The sequence below is a fragment of the Cherax quadricarinatus genome, chromosome 59 (assembly GCF_038502225.1).
Source record: "Cherax quadricarinatus isolate ZL_2023a chromosome 59, ASM3850222v1, whole genome shotgun sequence".
Taxonomy (NCBI): Eukaryota; Metazoa; Arthropoda; class Malacostraca; order Decapoda; family Parastacidae; genus Cherax; species Cherax quadricarinatus.
The window spans coordinates 8,527,633-8,545,737 of NC_091350.1; the positions used below are offsets into that span (position 1 = coordinate 8,527,633).

An 18,105-nucleotide genomic window follows, 5' to 3' on the forward strand; every position below is an offset into this window, starting at 1 on the left:
TCGTGGAATAGTCTAGAAAGTGAAGTAGTGGAGGCGGGAACCATACATAGTTTTAAGGCGAGGTATGATAAAGCTCATGGAGCAGGGAGAGAGAGGACCTAGTAGCAATCAGTGAAGAGGCGGGGCCAGGAGCTATGACTCGACCCCTGCAACCACAAATAGGTGAGTACAAATAGGTGAGTACACACACACACACACACACACACACACACACACACACACACACACACACACGCACGCACACACACACACACACACACACACACACACACACACGCACGCACACACACACACACAGCCCAAAATCACCCCAAAACATTTTTCTAAGTAGGATACACCAGTGTTTAAGGTTTGAAGCCGATCAGAAGAGGAATTCTCCAGTTACTGCATGGAAACAAACTGATTCAAGAAAACAAACTTCATCATGTTCCTTGTCTGTACATCTCTTAACAGTTAAAATACTTTCAAATGAGATGATGTAGGTAACAGCTCTTTGCTGGTTAATAAAGTTAGGAACCATAAACCCAACCTAGTTGAGGCTGCAGGGGCAGAGTCCTAGCTCGTGTGTGTGTGTGTGTGTGTGTGTGTGTGTGTGTGTGTGTGTGTGAGTGAATGTGTGAGTGTGTGCGTGAGTGAGTGTGTGAGTGAGCGTGAGCGTGTGTGTGTGTGTGTGTGTGTGTGTGTGTGTGTGTGTGTGTGTGTGTGTGTGTGTGTGTGTGTGTGAGTGTGTGCGTGAGCGTGAGTGTGAGTGTGTGTGTGTGTGTGTGTGTGTGTGTGTGTGTGTGTGTGTGTGTGTGTGTGTGTGTGTGTGTGTGTGTGTGTGTGTGTGTGTGTGTGTGTGCGCGCGCGCATGCAGTGACTTCCCCAAAGGAGTTCAGTAACATGTTTCAACATCCAGAGAAAAGATGAAACCAACAGTAATTGAAAAGTGAATTTAAAAAATCCAACACGACACAAACTAAACAAACTAAATGTACAGTTCGTGTATTTCTCGGAAACACCTGGTGGGTTTTTTCTCTTGCAAATGTGTGTGTGTGTGTGTGTGTGTGTGAAAGCGAGAGAGAGAGAGAGAGAGAGAGAGAGAGAGAGAGAGAGAGAGAGAGAGAGAGAGAGAGAGAGAGAGAGAGAGAGAGAGAGAGAGAGAGAGAGAGAGAGAGAGAGAGAGACAGAGACAGACAGACAAAGAGCTGATGTAGATAACAACCCTTAGCTTATAAATAAAGTTAGGATCCTTAAACCTAACCTTGTAAAACCCAGTGTAAAAAAAAAATGAAAATAAAGCTTCCCTTGATTACAATAACAGTGAAAATTACTGCACAGAACTTAACAGTTACATGCACATCACCGAGCAGTGTGCTATCCTAGTAGCACCGAGCAGTGTGCTATCCTAGTAGCACCGAGCAGTGTGCTATCCTAGTAGCACCGAGCAGTGTGCTATCCTAGTAGCACCGAGCAGCGTGCTATCCTAGTAGCACCGAGCAGTGCTATCCTAGTAGCACCGAGCAGGGTGCTATCCTAGTAGCACCGAGCAGTGTGCTATCCTAGTAGCACCGAGCAGTGTGCTATCCTAGTAGCACCGAGCAGCGAGCTATCCTAGTAGCACCGAGCAGTGCTATCCTAGTAGCACCGAGCAGTGTGCTATCCTAGTAGCACCGAGCAGTGTGCTATCCTAGTAGCACCGAGCAGTGTGCTATCCTAGTAGCACCGAGCAGTGTGCTATCCTAGTAGCACCGAGCAGTGTGCTATCCTAGTAGCACCGAGCAGTGTGCTATCCTAGTAGCACCGAGCAGTGTGCTATCCTAGTAGCACCGAGCAGTGTGCTATCCTAGTAGCACCGAGCAGTGTGCTATCCTAGTAGCACCGAGCAGTGTGCTATCCTAGTAGCACCGAACAGTGTGCTATCCTAGTAGCACCGAGCAGTGTGCTATCCTAGTAGCACCGAGCAGTGTGCTATCCTAGTAGCACCGAGCAGTGTGCTATCCTAGTAGCACCGAGCAGTGTGCTATCCTAGTAGCACCGAGCAGTGTGCTATCCTAGTAGCACCGAGCAGTGTGCTATCCTAGTAGCACCGAGCAGTGTGCTATCCTAGTAGCACCGAGCAGTTATCCTAGTAGCACCGAGCAGTGTGCTATCCTAGTAGCACCGAGCAGTGTGCTATCCTAGTAGCACCGAGCAGTGTGTTATCCTAGTAGCACCGAGCAGTGTTATCCTAGTAGCACCGAGCAGTGTGCTATCCTAGTAGCACCGAGCAGTGTGCTATCCTAGTAGCACCGAGCAGTGTGCTATCCTAGTAGCACCGAGCAGTGTGCTATCCTAGTAGCACCGAGCAGTGCTATCCTAGTAGCATCAAGCAGCATGCTATCCTAGTAGCACCGAGCAGTGTGCTATCCTAGTAGCACCGAGCAGTGTGCTATCCTAGTAGCACCGAGCAGTGTGCTATCCTAGTAGCACCGAGCAGTGCTATCCTAGTAGCACCAAGCAGTGTGCTATCCTAGTAGCACCGATCAGTGTGCTATCCTAGTAGCACCGAGCAGTGTGCTATCCTAGTAGCACCGAGCAGTGCTATCCTAGTAGCACCGAGCAGGGTGCTATCCTAGTAGCACCGAGCAGGGTGCTATCCTAGTAGCACCGAGCAGTGTGCTATCCTAGTAGCACCGAGCAGTGTGCTATCCTAGTAGCACCGATCAGTGTGCTATCCTAGTAGCACCGATCAGTGTGCTATCCTAGTAGCACCGATCAGTGTGCTATCCTAGTAGCACCGAGCAGCGTGCTATCCTAGTAGCACCGAGCAGTGCTATCCTAGTAGCACCGAGCAGGGTGCTATCCTAGTAGCACCGAGCAGTGTGCTATCCTAGTAGCACCGAGCAGTGTGCTATCCTAGTAACACCGAGCAGTGTGCTATCCTAGTAGCACCGAGCAGCATGTTATCCTAGTAGCACCGAGCAGCATGTTATCCTAGTAGCACCGAGCAGTATGCTATCCTAGTAGCACCGAGCAGTGCTATCCTAGTAGCACCGAGCAGTATGCTATCCTAGTAGCACCGAGCAGCATGCTATCCTAGTAGCACCGAGCAGCATGCTATCCTAGTAGCACCGAGCAGCATGCTATCCTAGTAGCACCGAGCAGCATGCTATCCTAGTAGCACCGAGCAGCATGCTATCCTAGTAGCACCGAGCAGCATGTTATCCTAGTAGCACCGAGCAGCATGTTATCCTAGTAGCACCGAGCAGCATGTTATCCTAGTAGCACCGAGCAGCATGTTATCCTAGTAGCACCGAGCAGCATGTTATCCTAGTAGCACCGAGCAGCATGTTATCCTAGTAGCACCGAGCAGCATGTTATCCTAGTAGCACCGAGCAGCATGTTATCCTAGTAGCACCGAGCAGCATGCTATCCTAGTAGCACCGAGCAGCATGTTATCCTAGTAGCACCGAGCAGTGTGCTATCCTAGTAGCACCGAGCAGTATGCTATCCTAGTAGCACCGAGCAGCATGCTATCCTAGTAGCACCGAGCAGCATGCTATCCTAGTAGCACCGAGCAGCATGCTATCCTAGTAGCACCGAGCAGTATGCTATCCTAGTAGCACCGAGCAGCATGCTATCCTAGTAGCACCGAGCAGCATGCTATCCTAGTAGCACCGAGCAGCATGCTATCCTAGTAGCACCGAGCAGCATGTTATCCTAGTAGCACCGAGCAGCATGTTATCCTAGTAGCACCGAGCAGCATGTTATCCTAGTAGCACCGAGCAGTATGCTATCCTAGTAGCACCGAGCAGCATGCTATCCTAGTAGCACCGAGCAGCATGCTATCCTAGTAGCAATGTTGACCTACGCACCTTAAACACAAGAGGCATCATATAAGACGCATCAACCATTCAAGACTTCAAGTCTCCCAGAAGCTTGCACGAGTTATTTCACGGAAAAATATCAAACAATTTTTTTAAATTAAAACTGCCAAATTGTCACTTACACACTTCAATGACAGTTACACTCAGGTCCCACAATGAGTTCCGTGGTTCGATCCCCTACATGGGTGGAAACGCTGAACATGTTTCCTTGCACCTGCTGTTCCTGTTCACCTAGCAGTAAGCAGGTACCCGGGAGCTGGTAGTATACCTTAGATAGGACTGGGTGTTCAAATGAACTGATGTATGATAACTCTCAGCCTGTAAAATTGATGAGTAAACAAAAAGAGGAATGGCTTTATAAGGGAGGGGAAAGTAGCTCCAGTACCTTGGATGAAAAGCAGTTCCTCAGCATGAAGACACCTTGAATGAAGGGGAGTAGAGAGTCTTGGGTGACGTCACCTGCTTCACCTATTTCCCGGTAACCTTAGCACCAGGTATGATGACCTCCGCAACCTGATGCCTGGTGCCCCCCCCCCCACCTCTCTCTTTCCATACTAACCTCTCTCTTACGTTCGAGCGCTAGGGCACTCGGCTCACACACTGAGGTCCGGGGATCGATTCCCTGGTACGACTGGAAAACATCAGGACATGTCTCCATAAGACACCTGCCGTCCATGTACACCCATCAGTAAAATCGGCACCTGGGTGTTAGTGGACTAGTGTGGGTCGCATCCTGGGGAGAAAACTGGCCTATTTGCGGGAAATGCTCAGCATAACAAGGGACTTTCTATATAGTAGTATGTCACTGATGTCAGCTATGGTCTGTATACCTTGTATAGGTACTTGTACAAATAGAAATATTATTATTTACTTATTCATTTATTTATTTCCTTCTCCCTCTTCCATCCTTCTGTTCTAATATCTCTGACTCATATACATACGTACGTACACGATAGTTCTTAATCTAGAGAAGAAGATAGTTCTCAGAACTTAGCTTGACTGTGGACTAAAATACTACCTGTCCTTCCCAAGTACTCTGCTACCTGCCTTTCCCAAGTACTCTGCTACCTGCCTTTCCCAAGTACTCTGCTACCTGCCTTTCCCAAGTACTCTGCTACCTGCCTTTCCCAAGTACTCATTTTCCGTCCTCCGCGTACATCCTCCCTTCGTATCTCCGCCTTCTCTCTTCCTCATACTTTTCCTCTGCTTCCCTTGTCTTACTTCTCATCTCCTTCCCCCTTTTACTACACCTTCTCTCCCCCCCCCAACTCCTCCTCCTCATCTTCCTCTTTCATGTGCTTCCTTTCACCAACAGTCATAAAGTAGCTTCCGGGAAGCCCCTATGACGCTTTGGATAGGCAAATGAGTGTCCATGAGAGAAGCAAGATACACTAATACCTTGTGCTGAGTAGTGATATGGGTGTAGTGGTGAGGGTGTAGTGGTGTGGTAGTGGTGGGGGTGTAGTGGTGCTTGTGTAGTAGTGGTGGGGGTGTTGTGGTGTAGTAGTGGTGGGGGTGTAGTGGTGTTTATGTAGTAGTGTGGTAGTGGTGTGGGTGTAGTGGTGCTTGTGTAGTAGTGGTGGGGGTGTAGTGGTGTTTATGTAGTAGTGTGGTAGTGGTGTGGGTGTAGTGGTGTGAGGGTACTCAAGGTGAATGGTAATGAGGTGAAGTGTTGCTGTATATTAAAGGGAGAAAGGGTGCCAGTAAAAGGCAGTATTATGAGAGGAACACGGAAGTACCTTATAACAGGAAGATCCTTCCATGTGTCAGTATAGTGTTAATACTGCCATGTCTGAGTACAGTGTTAATACTGCCATGTCTGAGTACAGTGTTAATACTGCCATGTCTGAGTACAGTGTTAATACTTCCATGTCTGAGTACAGTGTTAATACTGCCATGTCTGAGTACAGTGTTAATACTGCCATGTCTGGGTACAGTGTTAATACTGCCATGTCTGAGTACAGTGTTAATACTGCCATGTCTGAGTACAGTGTTAATACTTCCATGTCTCAGTATAGTGTTAATACTGCCATGGCTGAGTACAGTGTTAATACTGCCATGTCTGAGTACAGTGTTAATACTGCCATGTCTGAGTACAGTGTTAATACTGCCATGTCTGAGTACAGTGTTAATACTTCCATGTCTGAGTAGTGTTAATACTGCCATGTCTGAGTACATACTGCCATGCTGAGTACAGTGTTAATACTGCCATGTCTGAGTACAGTGTTAATACTGCCATGTCTGAGTACAGTGTTAATACTGCCATGTCTGAGTAGTGTTAATACTGCCATGTCCGAGTACAGTGTTAATACTGCCATGTCCGAGTACAGTGTTAACACTGCCATGTCTGAGTACGGTGTTAATACTGCCATGTCTGAGTACGGTGTTAATACTGCCATGTCTGAGTACGGTGTTAATACTGCCATGTCTGAGTACGGTGTTAATACTGTCATGTCTGAGTACAGTGTTAATACTGCCATGTCTGAGTACAGTGTTAATACTGCCATGTCTGAGTACAGTGTTAATACTGCCATGTCTGAGTACAGTGTTAATACTTCCATGTCTGAGTACAGTGTTAATACTGCCATGTCTGAGTACAGTGTTAATACTGCCATGTCTGAGTACAGTGTTAATACTTCCATGTCTGAGTACAGTGTTAATACTGCCATGTCTGAGTAGTGTTAATACTGCCATGTCTGAGTACAGTGTTAATACTGCCATGTCTGAGTACAGTGTTAATACTGTCATGTCTCAGTATAGTGTCCAATATTGCAGTTTTCACAACACACGTGGCTAGATCTGTCTATTACATCAAGTGATTCTAGGGACTATCTTCACTACGGCTCGGTCTCAGACTAGGCCTCCAAAGTTGGAATGGAAATATTACAGAATAAAGAACTATCAAGAAGTATATAGGAGAGTGAAGGTATGTGTATAGTGAATATATGTGAAAGTTTGTAAGATAGATTTATCTGTTATCTAACTGAGTTCTTGAGACAAAAAAGAAATAATCAGCAATCTTGCTATTGCAAAAAAAAAAAAAACAGTAAATAGGGTTATCAAGTCTTATTCCTTGATAGCGCTGATAATGGGTTAGGCGAATATTTTTTAGTGGGTATGGGTGTGACAAGGACCTGCCAAATATGGGCCGGTAGGCCTGATGCAGTGCTCCTCCTTATGCTCTTATGTTACCGTTTCATACTGGTATGGCAGGACGGTAGTACCTCCCAGGATGGTTGTTGTTTACAAGTCTACTACCTAAGATTATTATTATTATTATAATCAAAAAGAAGCGCTAAGCCACAAGGACTATACAGCTACTACCTAAGATGATATTTATTATTATTATAATCAAGGGGGAAGCACTAAACCCGTAGGATTATACAGCGCCTGTGGGGGGATGAGGAAGGTATTCAGGTTTAATTCAGGGAACTGGAGCACACGTCCAATTCTCTAGATCAAGAGCCCCTCACCAGCATCAAAGAACCTTCCTTGAGGGGCCTAAGATGATAGCGGTATAACCTTGGCGTCTCCAACTCTTCACCTGACCTTTTATCTTTCTCTAAGGCTATTCACCTGACCTGTCTTCTGATCGTCTTCTCGCCTCTTCATCTGACCTGTTATCTTTCTCCTCACCTCTTGACCTGATCTGTGATTTGACTTTCTCCTCACCTCTTGACCTGATCTGTGATCTGACTTTCTCCTCACCTCTTGACCTGACCTATCTCCTGACTTTCTCCTAGCCTGACATATCTCGTGAAATTAATTATCTTCACCTAATCTGTCATCTGACTTTCTTCTTCACTTGTTGCATAGGCCAAGAACGTTGTTCATGTGCTCGCCGGGCACAGGACCAACCAAAATCCTGCAGTCATCTTTTCCAGCTGTAAGGAAGTCAGAGCCATTTGTACAGTGTGTTGTACAGTGTGATCACTCTTAGGTGTGCTGTGGCATTCTGATTTGTCTGGGAAAAAGAGTTGTGAGCTGGTTCGATTACCTCGGCTATGGTAATCGATACGAGCCTGGCCCATGGCCGGGCTCAGAATAGATATACTCTCGAAATTCCTCAAAGGTATAAAGGTATATCGTTCCAGCAAACCAGATTCTTTCATACCTTCAACTGGTGTATACCCCATTGTGATCTCTGGTGCTTCGTATTAGTTTTCATTCACTGTTTATCATGTTGGCTTGTGTAGAAATCTTTTAAAATTGTTAATACTGTACATGGTGATGTGGTGAAGACTATATACATGTGCTTAAGAAATATTTCCTCATATTTCACAAGATTCATGGCATCACACACACACACATGGTTACATACCAAAACATGTGAAGAAATAGTTGCAAGGGAACAATATCAATGTTATCCAGTGGCAGGTTACAACCCTGAACTGAATTCCATCAAAAATAGTTGGAATAACATGAAATCAAAGTTTCATCCCAAAAACACATCACGAGTGCCATGCTTGATCCAGGAAACGAACAATGATGGATTCTATGTTTAATCACATGAAATTGGTAATTAAATCATATAGAAACATGATGAAATATTAAAACGTAAGTGAAATTTGGTTCGTCTTACCACTAGAAATTCTATTGCAATACAACAGTAGCCCAACATTTGTGAAGTAAAACATTATTTTCCTAGTGTGTACCCTCCTTGTTTATGGCACAACCCAGTACTGCAGGCCATCCAGAGAAACTGGAGTTCATGAAATGGAGGTCTGTTCTGAGTATTGTACTTTGCTAGTCGAGGTTATGCTTTATTGCCGTGCAGGTGTTGCCACCGGTGACGCCTCTGACATCTGGCACCTCTAAACATCTCTGGCATCACTGTCTAATTTATCGTTTCAGCATTGTTGGCGTGTAGCACGTGCCACTGACATCATTTATAGGCGGACATCAACGGCTGAGCCACTTTGCAAACTCATATGCAACTGATTGTTTTCCGATGCTGTAATTATGGAATCTCAGTTTCCTAGGATGGCTAACGTTGTGCAAGGTACTTGTGATAGTACTGCTATAGAAAATCCATGTGGAGTCGTACCAGGGGTGGGGCAAGAATTATCCGTAATGAATTTATTTAAATCAGTAAGGATTCAGTAAGAAATTGCCAAATAAAAGTGGGACTTAGGTACAGAGGAATATGACATTCGTAACGGTTAGTGGTAGTGCTGTTGAGACACCTTTGATAGGTTTCCAGAGTTTTCCTACTCTCGCAGCCCGAGCCTTGGGCCAGACTTGTCTGGTGTTTGCTTGGTCAGCTAGGGTCTTGTTGCTGGCGACCCGCTGGCCCACATATCCATCAATAGTTTGGTTGATCCGGCATCTGGCGGAGGTACTTGTCCAGTGTCCACTTGAAGATTTATACACTTGTTCCGACAGTGTTACTATCTTTTTTTAAAGATGGTAAATCTTCTGAGACTACGGATACTGATACAATGTCTCAGTGTGTTCACGGCGGCCATGCTTTTCACAGGGTTTAATTTACACTTTCTCTCATATCTCTCTCGCTTCAAATATACCAAGCTTAATAGAAGCCGAGCCTCAAAAAAAAAAAAAATCATCCCGTAGGGCGCATACAAAGCCTAGAGAATGGCAGCTAATTAGGTCTGATGCAAGGAAGATAAGGTTAGCTTCAATTCATTCTATCAAGACCCTTTACCCCTTTCTCACCGGTATCAAGGCGCCCCTCCTCTACTCCAATGAAAAGATCTTTACTACCAAGCTTAAACAATCCCGCAGAACAAAAATATCCCTTGAGGTTAAAGATGTCTCCCTTTAAAAAAAAAAAACAGCACTACATTTGCAACTTTCTGGATCACTGCCAAACTTGCATAGTTTACGGAAGAAGCTTGCCAAGGAAGCTGTACATGTGCGTGTCCCAGTGTTGCTTAGCATTTATGAAGGCTAGGTACAAGTGCTAGACCCACCATTTGAGTTAAGGTACTAGTTTATTCACGTTATTTACGAAAATGTTACACACTTTCCACTGCATTTGTTTACAACGGAACACTGCTCCAGCAAGTTACTGGTCAACGTATTTACAATGGAACACTGCTCTAGCAACAGTTACTGGTCAACGTATTTACAATGGAACACTGCTCTAACAACAGTTACTGGTCAACGTATTTACAATGGAATACTGCTCTAACAACAGTTACTGGTCAACGTGGTATAAACCTTGGTAATAAATACCGACAAGTTGGTTTAGAAAGACACGTAAGCAAACACTATGACATATTTATTAGAAAACGTTTCGGTCCTGGGACCTTGATCAAGGTCCCAGGACCGAAACATTTTCTAATAAATATGTCATAGTGTTTGCTTACGTGTCTTTCTAAACCAACTGGTCAACGTATTTACAATGGAACACTGTTCTAACAACAGTTACTGGTCAACGTATTTACAATAGAACACTGCTCTAACAAGTTACTGGTCAACGTATTTACAATGGAACACTGCTCTAACAACAGTTACTGGTCAACGTATTTACAATGGAATACTGCTCTAGCAACAGTTACTGGTCAACGTATTTACTGTGAAAATTGCATTTATCTGAATGTAACTAATTATGTACATAACAGTAAATGATAACAAAGATAATTATTATTTATCAATGTTACATAGACAAGTAGGAATTTGGGACACCTAGGTCGCAAAAAATGTCCCCCTTCGATACCTACCACTGTCATAACCACAAGTTGCTCTGGACCTATTAATTAAATGAAATATACATACACCAGGAATACTGGTAAATATATAAATTTGTGGACTGTATATTAAAAATAATAAATGGTTATATATATACACAATTACATAACAGAAGGAAAATATATCTTAATATCACTCACCAATTTGACTGGAGATTAATGTGTATCATACTCAGAAAACCTCACTCTAACTAAATCTATGAAAATAATGTTGGTCAGAATTACACACAAATCTAGAGAGCTTATCTGAGGTTCCTGGAGCTGTCTTGTCCAGTCGTCTGATATCTCAAGTTATGCAGGAATGCACATCCACCAATTTCGCCTCCTATTTGAGAGGTGTCAACACAATTTTAACCTCTAGTCTAGAGCATGAAAAATCCTTCCCATTACACCAACGTTTGTACAAAATTCAAAACCAAGATGGCGAGTCTCGTCTGCGCAGACGCAGGCTTTCCGTTTTCTATGACATAAATATTATTAAATACAGTATGGCCATCTATTTACATATAAATACTGAATTTCTGGAAAATATATACAGTATTTTCCACATTTACAATGGAACACTGCTCCTGCAGCAGTTACTGGTCATCGTGTTTACGAACGAGACTTGCTTAATCAACACAGTCACTAATCAATTACTAATTCAGTTAGTTTAGCCAGGACGTGCATGACACCTTCCCTTCTACAATACTACTACTGCTATTGCTGTTATTGTTGTTGCTGCTGCTGCGTCATCGGTTCACTTATCTAACCACTATTATTTTCGAATGCAAAACAGGTGGTACATCGTTCCTCTGCGCAAGCGCACACGCACCTTACCTCCCTCAGTCGATTATTATTATTATTATTATTATTATTATTAGTAGTAGTAGTAGTAGTAGTAGTAGTAGTAGTAGTAGTAGTATTTTAATCATGGGGAAGTGCTATACTCGGAGGATTATACAGAGCACGTGGGGGGTGGGGGATGGAAGGTATTCAGGCTCAATTCAGGGAACTGGAGCACAGATCCAGTTCCCTAGATCAAGAGCCCATCACCAGCGTCAAGGAACCTCCCTTGAGGGGTCCCTCAGTAGAGCTGGAACGTTTCGTTTGCGCAGTAAACTCCTTCAGTCAAGTTTGATAAATGGTTTAGAAAACCAACAAGTTGAGTACAGAGGCTACTTTTAAATTGAAAATAAGAGGGAGAGGCGACTCCAGTTTAAAAGTTGCCACTTGTTTTCGAGTGCAGAAGTCTGCTGCTCAGACTAAATGTTTTGGCAATAAAGATATGTAAGTGTTGCACATGTCTCTTACTCATCAACTTATTGGTGTTATATTATAACATTAATATAAGAAGAGCCAGAACGCCGCCAGGCAGACGCTGATATCTGTCTCATCTAATAAACTCAAGACTAGGCTATTTTCTTTTACTGCTAGTTCCAGCAGTTGTCTTTCACTGCTGGTTACAGTTGTCTTTCACTGCTAGTTCCAGCGGTTGTCTTTCACTGCTAGTTCCAGTAGTTGTCTTTCACTGCTAGTTCCAGCAGTTGTCTTTCACTGCTAGTTCCAGCAGTTGTCTTTCACTGCTAGTTCCAGCAGTTGTCTTTCACTGCCAGTTCCAGCAGTTATCTTTCACTACTAGTTCCAGCAGTTGTCTTTCACTACTAGTTCCAGCAGTCGTCTTTCACTGCTAGTTCCAGCAGTCATCTCTCACTGCTAGTTCCAGCAGTCGTCTCTCACTGCTAGTTCCAGCAGTCGTCTTTCACTGCTAGTTTAATCAGTTGTTTTTCACTGCTAGTTTCAGCAGTTGCCTTTCACTGCTAATTCTAGTAGCCTTTTACTGCTAGTTCCAGCAGTTGCCTTTCGCTACCAGTTCTAGCAGTTGCCTTTCACTACCAGTTCTAGCAGTTGCCTTTCACTACCAGTTCTAGCAGTTGCCTTTCGCTACCAGTTCTAGCAGTTGCCTTTCACTGCTAGTTCTAGCAATTATCTTTCACTATTTCTAGAAGTATCATCTAAGAACCAGTACGTCAAAGTCAAATCGTGGCAACATTTGTATATAATCTTGCTGCTGCTATTTTTTCTGCTAATGTTGCTTGTGTTTTTAGCTAATGCTGTCGCTGCTAGTGTTTTTGTTAATGCTGTTATTAGTGTTCTTGTTAATGCTGTTACTGTTCTTGTTAATGCTGTTGTTATTCTTGTTAATGCTGTTGTTACTGTTCTTGTTAATGCTGTTGTAAGTGTTCTTGTTAATGCTGTTGCTAGTGTTTGTGTTAATGCTGTTGCTGCTAGTGTTCTTGTTAATGCTGTTGTAAGTGTTCTTGTTAATGCTGTTACTGTTCTTGTTAATGCTGTTGTTAGTATTCTTGTTAATGCTGTTGTTAGTATTCTTGTTAATGCTGTTGTAAGTGTTCTTGTTAATGCTGTTACTGTTCTTGTTAATGCTGTTGTTAGTATTCTTGTTAATGCTGTTGTTAGTATTCTTGTTAATGCTGTTGTAAGTGTTCTTGTTAATGCTGTTGTAAGTGTTCTTGTTAATGCTGTTACTGTTCTTGTTAATGCTGTTGTTAGTATTCTTGTTAATGCTGTTGTAAGTGTTCTTGTTAATGTTGTTGTAAGTGTTCTTGTCAATGCTGTTGTTAGTGTTCTTGTTAGTGTTGTTGCTGCTAGTGTTCTTGTCAATGCTGTTGTGAGTGTTTTTGATAATGTTGTTGCTGCTAATGTTCTTGTTAGTGCTGTTGAGTGTTTGTTAATGCTGTTGCTGAAAGTTTTCTTGCTAATGCTATCGTTGGTGTTAGTGTTCTTGCAAACGCTGATGCTGTTGCTGCTAATGTTCTTGTTAATGTCACTGATTCGACTGCTACTAACATTGCTGCGACTGTAAATTTTGTTAGTGATGATGATGTTGCTACGACTGCTTTTTACAGATGTTTCTGCTGATGCTATTGCTGTTATCGCTGTTGCCTTTCTTTTACTGTTTCTTTGGCTGAATACCTCCGGTACTGCTTCTGGTGTGTGTGGGGGGGGGGAGGTTTGACGTCGTTGACTACTAGACGATCACTGGAGTTACCAATGTACAACATACAAGGAGAATCTACCTAGAGTGTGTGTTTCGATGGGTGGAGGGATAACCTTCCCGCGGCACGGTCCCACACCAGGCCTCCAGATGGATGGCATGATCAATCCGGCTGTCGGTGCTAGCTACATGAAGTTCAATGTATGCACCACAATCAAAACTAAGGGCTAAACCCATCAGGGTCATACAGATGTACGTATCACAGCCCGGGTAATCAGGAAATGGCTTGAGGAACTGATCAACTTCCCTCTTAAAGACACCCAGGAGTCCATTGGCAATCCCTCTTATGTATATGCATGAAGCGAGGGTGTTGAAATTTAGTCCCCCTCCCTCACACTTAATGAGATATCTCTTAGTGAGTCATGCACCCCTACCTTTCAATGGATATTTTGCACCGTCTGTCAAGACTCTTGCTTTCAAAGGAAGTGATTTCTATGTGCAGATTTGGGAACAATCCTTCCAGGATTGTTGTATCTTGTCTATGTTCCAAGGAACACAAATCGAGAGACATCGTATTTCATCACAATAATTTTCTTACTATATTCCTATCAACACTTTCTCAACGCTGCCTTAAACTAATAAATGTTTACTTTAGGTTAAGTTAGGTAGTAGATTGGTACTATAGACAGCAACCATCCCGGGAGGTATATTTATATATTATAAACAAAACTAAGTGCTAAACCACAGGGGTCATAACAGCGCTGCCCAGGGAGGGACAACCCTTAAACTGCTAAATGCTACTTTCTTTATTTTAAGCTATGTTAAGTTAGGTAGTAGGTTTGCACTATAGAGAGCAACCATCCAGGGAGGTACAACCCACTTGGCACCTAGAGGTGAAACTGAAGCCTGTTAAATGTTTTGCTCTCTCCCGCAGCGCTGCTGGTTTTGAAGACTGAGACACTTATGCAACATATTGGAATCTTTATTGAAGAAACGTTTCGCCACAGTGGCGAAACGTAGCAATGGTGGAATGAATATGTAATCAGTCCATCAGCTCCATGGAGCTGATCTCTTCTGCAGGCTGAGGGACTGACCACCTCAAATACTATATCTCCAAGGTTGATGGGCTGATTACATCATTTCATTATTACACCTGCTGCCTCTATATTTGACTGAAGAAGCCTACTTTGTAGGCGAAACATTTCAACAATAAAGATGCCTCATCAACTTGTCGGTTTTCAAAACCATTTATCACTGCTGGTTTTTTTCTGTCTCAAGATTAATCGAACTACGAGGAATTAAATCACTTTGACTTACCTTTGCCTTTGATATACGTTTGATGAACTCCAGGAGTTTTTCTACTCCTGGGGCCCGGCCATGGGCCAGGCTCGTCTGGTGTTTGCCTGTTCATCCAGGCTGTTGCTGGCCCGCTGCACCAAATATCCATCACAGCCTGGATGACCTGGCACCTGGTTAAGATACATGTCCCGTTTCCTCTGGAAGACTTCTACACTTGTCCCATCAGTGTTTCTGACATCTTCTGGTAAAACGTTGAATAATCTGGGGCCACGAATGTTGATACAATGTTCCCTTATTGTACCCACGACAAGAACTGTGCTCTTAATATTAGTGAACTTGTCGGGAAGGGTTCGTGGAGATGTGATGGTTGAGTTAAACACAGTCGTTGGATGGTAACGCTTATATTAGCAGAGTGTGAGAGGGGGAGCCCAGACTGCCTGTCTTGTCTGTAGGCCTAAGCGTGGAGAACTGAGGACGAGACCGGGAGCGCAGCGCTCTCATGCGGCCTCACGTGACGTCACGCAAGTTAGTCACCGAGCCTAGCAAGGGGTCAACTGTGTAAAATATATGGATGGTACTAACTATGATAGATAACATATACATACCTGGATACCTGGAGGTTATTCCAGGGATCAACGCCCCCGCGGCCCGGCCAGGCCTCCCGATGGATCAGGGCCTGATCAACTAGGCTGTTACTGCTGGCCGCACGCAGTCCAACGTACGAGCCACAGCCCGGCTGAGATCAGGGATCAGCAACTATGCAGACAAACTTACAACTTCCACTTCCATACTTCTGTTCAATGTCTCGGGTAAATATAACAAAATTCTAATTACATTTAATATTCACTTAACCTTACTTTCCTATGCGCTTCTTAACAGTTTTTATTCCTCGAATATTTTCTTTACAATTTATGCTCAGTATGAGGCCATGCAGCAAGAGCGATGATTCCAGGAACCAGTAATAAATCACTGATATAAAATATTAATATACGGGGAGATACATTTTCTTGGTCGCAATTCAACGATGACATTTAACATAGGTTGCTATGGCGACAATATTTACAAACATGATGAACACATGTGTATAGGGGAAAGAGGGGAAGGGACGGGGGAAAAGTGGGGAGGAGGAGGGGAGATGGGGAAGGAAGGGGTGGGATGAATGGGAGGCAAGTGGAAGTTCCACCGAGGTCTGGTCAGGCTATCTGCTTTAACCAGTGAGCAGCAGGTGCAGCAGGTTGGGGGAGGGGGAATGATAGGGTAGTGGGGGCAGGGAGGGTAGTGGGGTCAGGGAGGGTAGTGGGGGCAAGGAGGGTAGGGTAGGGCAGGGTGGGAAGGCCTCTGCCAGTGTAAACAAACCAGGTGGAGACTCCCACATTCAACAGTATTACCACTCCCACACTAATCTGTTCTCATACACCCATTCATGAACACACATGTTGAAAATGGTATAAAATGCAGACAAATTGGGTATCTTTATCATTGAAACGTTTCGCATATACAAAAGGCTTCTTCTGTCAAATACAGAGGCAGCAAGTGTAGTAGTGGAATGAATATATAATCAGTCCATCGGCTCCATGGAGCTGAACTCTTCTCCAGGCTGAGGGACTGACCACCTCAGATACTATATTTCCAGGGTTGATGGGCTGATTACATGTTCATTTCACTACACCTGCTGCCTCCATATCTGACTGAAGAAGCCTACTGTGTAGGCGAAACATTTCAACAATAAAGATACCCTACTACTGTGTAGGCGAACCCCTCAAGGAAGGTTCCTTGATGTTGGTGAGGGGCTCTTGATTTAGGGAATTGGATCTGTGCTCCAGTTCCCCGAATTAAGCCTGAATGCCTTCCACATCCCCCCCCCAGGCGCTGTATAATCCTCCGGGTTTAGCGCTTCCCCCTTGATTATAATAATAATAATGTGTAGGTGAAACATTTCTAGAATAAAGATACTCATCTGTTGCACATGTGTCTTAATCATGAACACCTATACACATATAGAGTGCTCGTCATTAAAGTATGCTGGCCACTCTCTCAAACCATGACCACAAAACATGTTGTCCCTTGCGCTTCAGGACATCTTTCATGGAGTAAATTTCCCCAGGACTCGCGAGTGGTGACCCCTAGCCATGATAGTAGACTGATATCCTTCCTCTAGTAGATCTCTCGTATCTGAGCCCAGAGATTCTCAATGAGATTAAAGTCTGAGGAATTTCCAGGTCAATCTTCGAAAAAGGGTACCTTAAAGTCACGAAGCCACTGACCAACAGAGTTCGTGATGCAGCAAGAAGCACTGTCTTGCATAAAACTCTTCACCACACCGTGTAAAAGATTCATGCAAATGATCATAGAACTATTCATGGTATGTTAATAATTAAGTTAACGTTAGTGGGAAGGTTTCTCTAGGCCTCGCTGGATATGCTTTTGGTGTGAGATTGTCATCAACACCATCCTCAAGAATCCTATGCAGTCAGGTCTTCACTGAATAGTCGCACACGTTAATGGCTTCTATTTTCTTCTGTAATCCAACCATTTGTGCAACTGTCTCAACCCATATTAAATCGCCTATAGCCAAAAATATCCGGCATACTTGGCACTTGAAATCACACGCAGGAAGACCATGGACAAAAATTTGTCCACCACTCAAGCCTAGAGGGCACTCAGGGCGCAGCCGGTAGCCTTACGGAATCCTGAGACATCACACTACGAGTTTCCAAGTAAATATAAATGTTTTTGTTTCACTGCACTGCCTAACAGGGTAAGATATTACTTTCGACATTAAAGTATTCCATGTGCCTCCACCTAGTGTACATCAGTGAAGTGCTGTACAACTGCACATGCATGTATACAAACATACATACACGTAGGAAGAAATCACAACAAAGACAAAATAAAAAAAACCACTAGAATAGAGGAATACTTTAAGAAACATATTTTTAGGAAACACTTCAAAAAACATACACAAATTTAGGGGACATTATTCCTCTTAGCAAACTTCATAATTCTAAGTAAACTTCACAAGAACTTACATATTATTATTATTATTATCAGTCACATCAGTTTCATCTAATCTAAGAGCCTCTGTTATCATTAACATGTACGAGGAGTGGTTCTAACCTAACTCTCCAGAGTGTGTATTAACACCAATCACGATAGAGAACGTATTTCAAATTCCCCTTGAACTAAGGCACCTTTATGGTTTATATAAAAAAAATCAGTTCTAGTATATATTAGGGATGGGAGGATACCA

The 18,105-nt window shown here is 43.6% G+C and overlaps 1 protein-coding gene across 6 annotated transcripts in view; it reads right to left on the minus strand.

The window, feature by feature from the left end:
- Nucleotides 1–18,105, minus strand: part of retm (real-time) — a 287,480-nt gene that overhangs the window by 222,218 nt on the left and 47,157 nt on the right. The gene's annotated exons all lie outside the window — the stretch shown is intronic.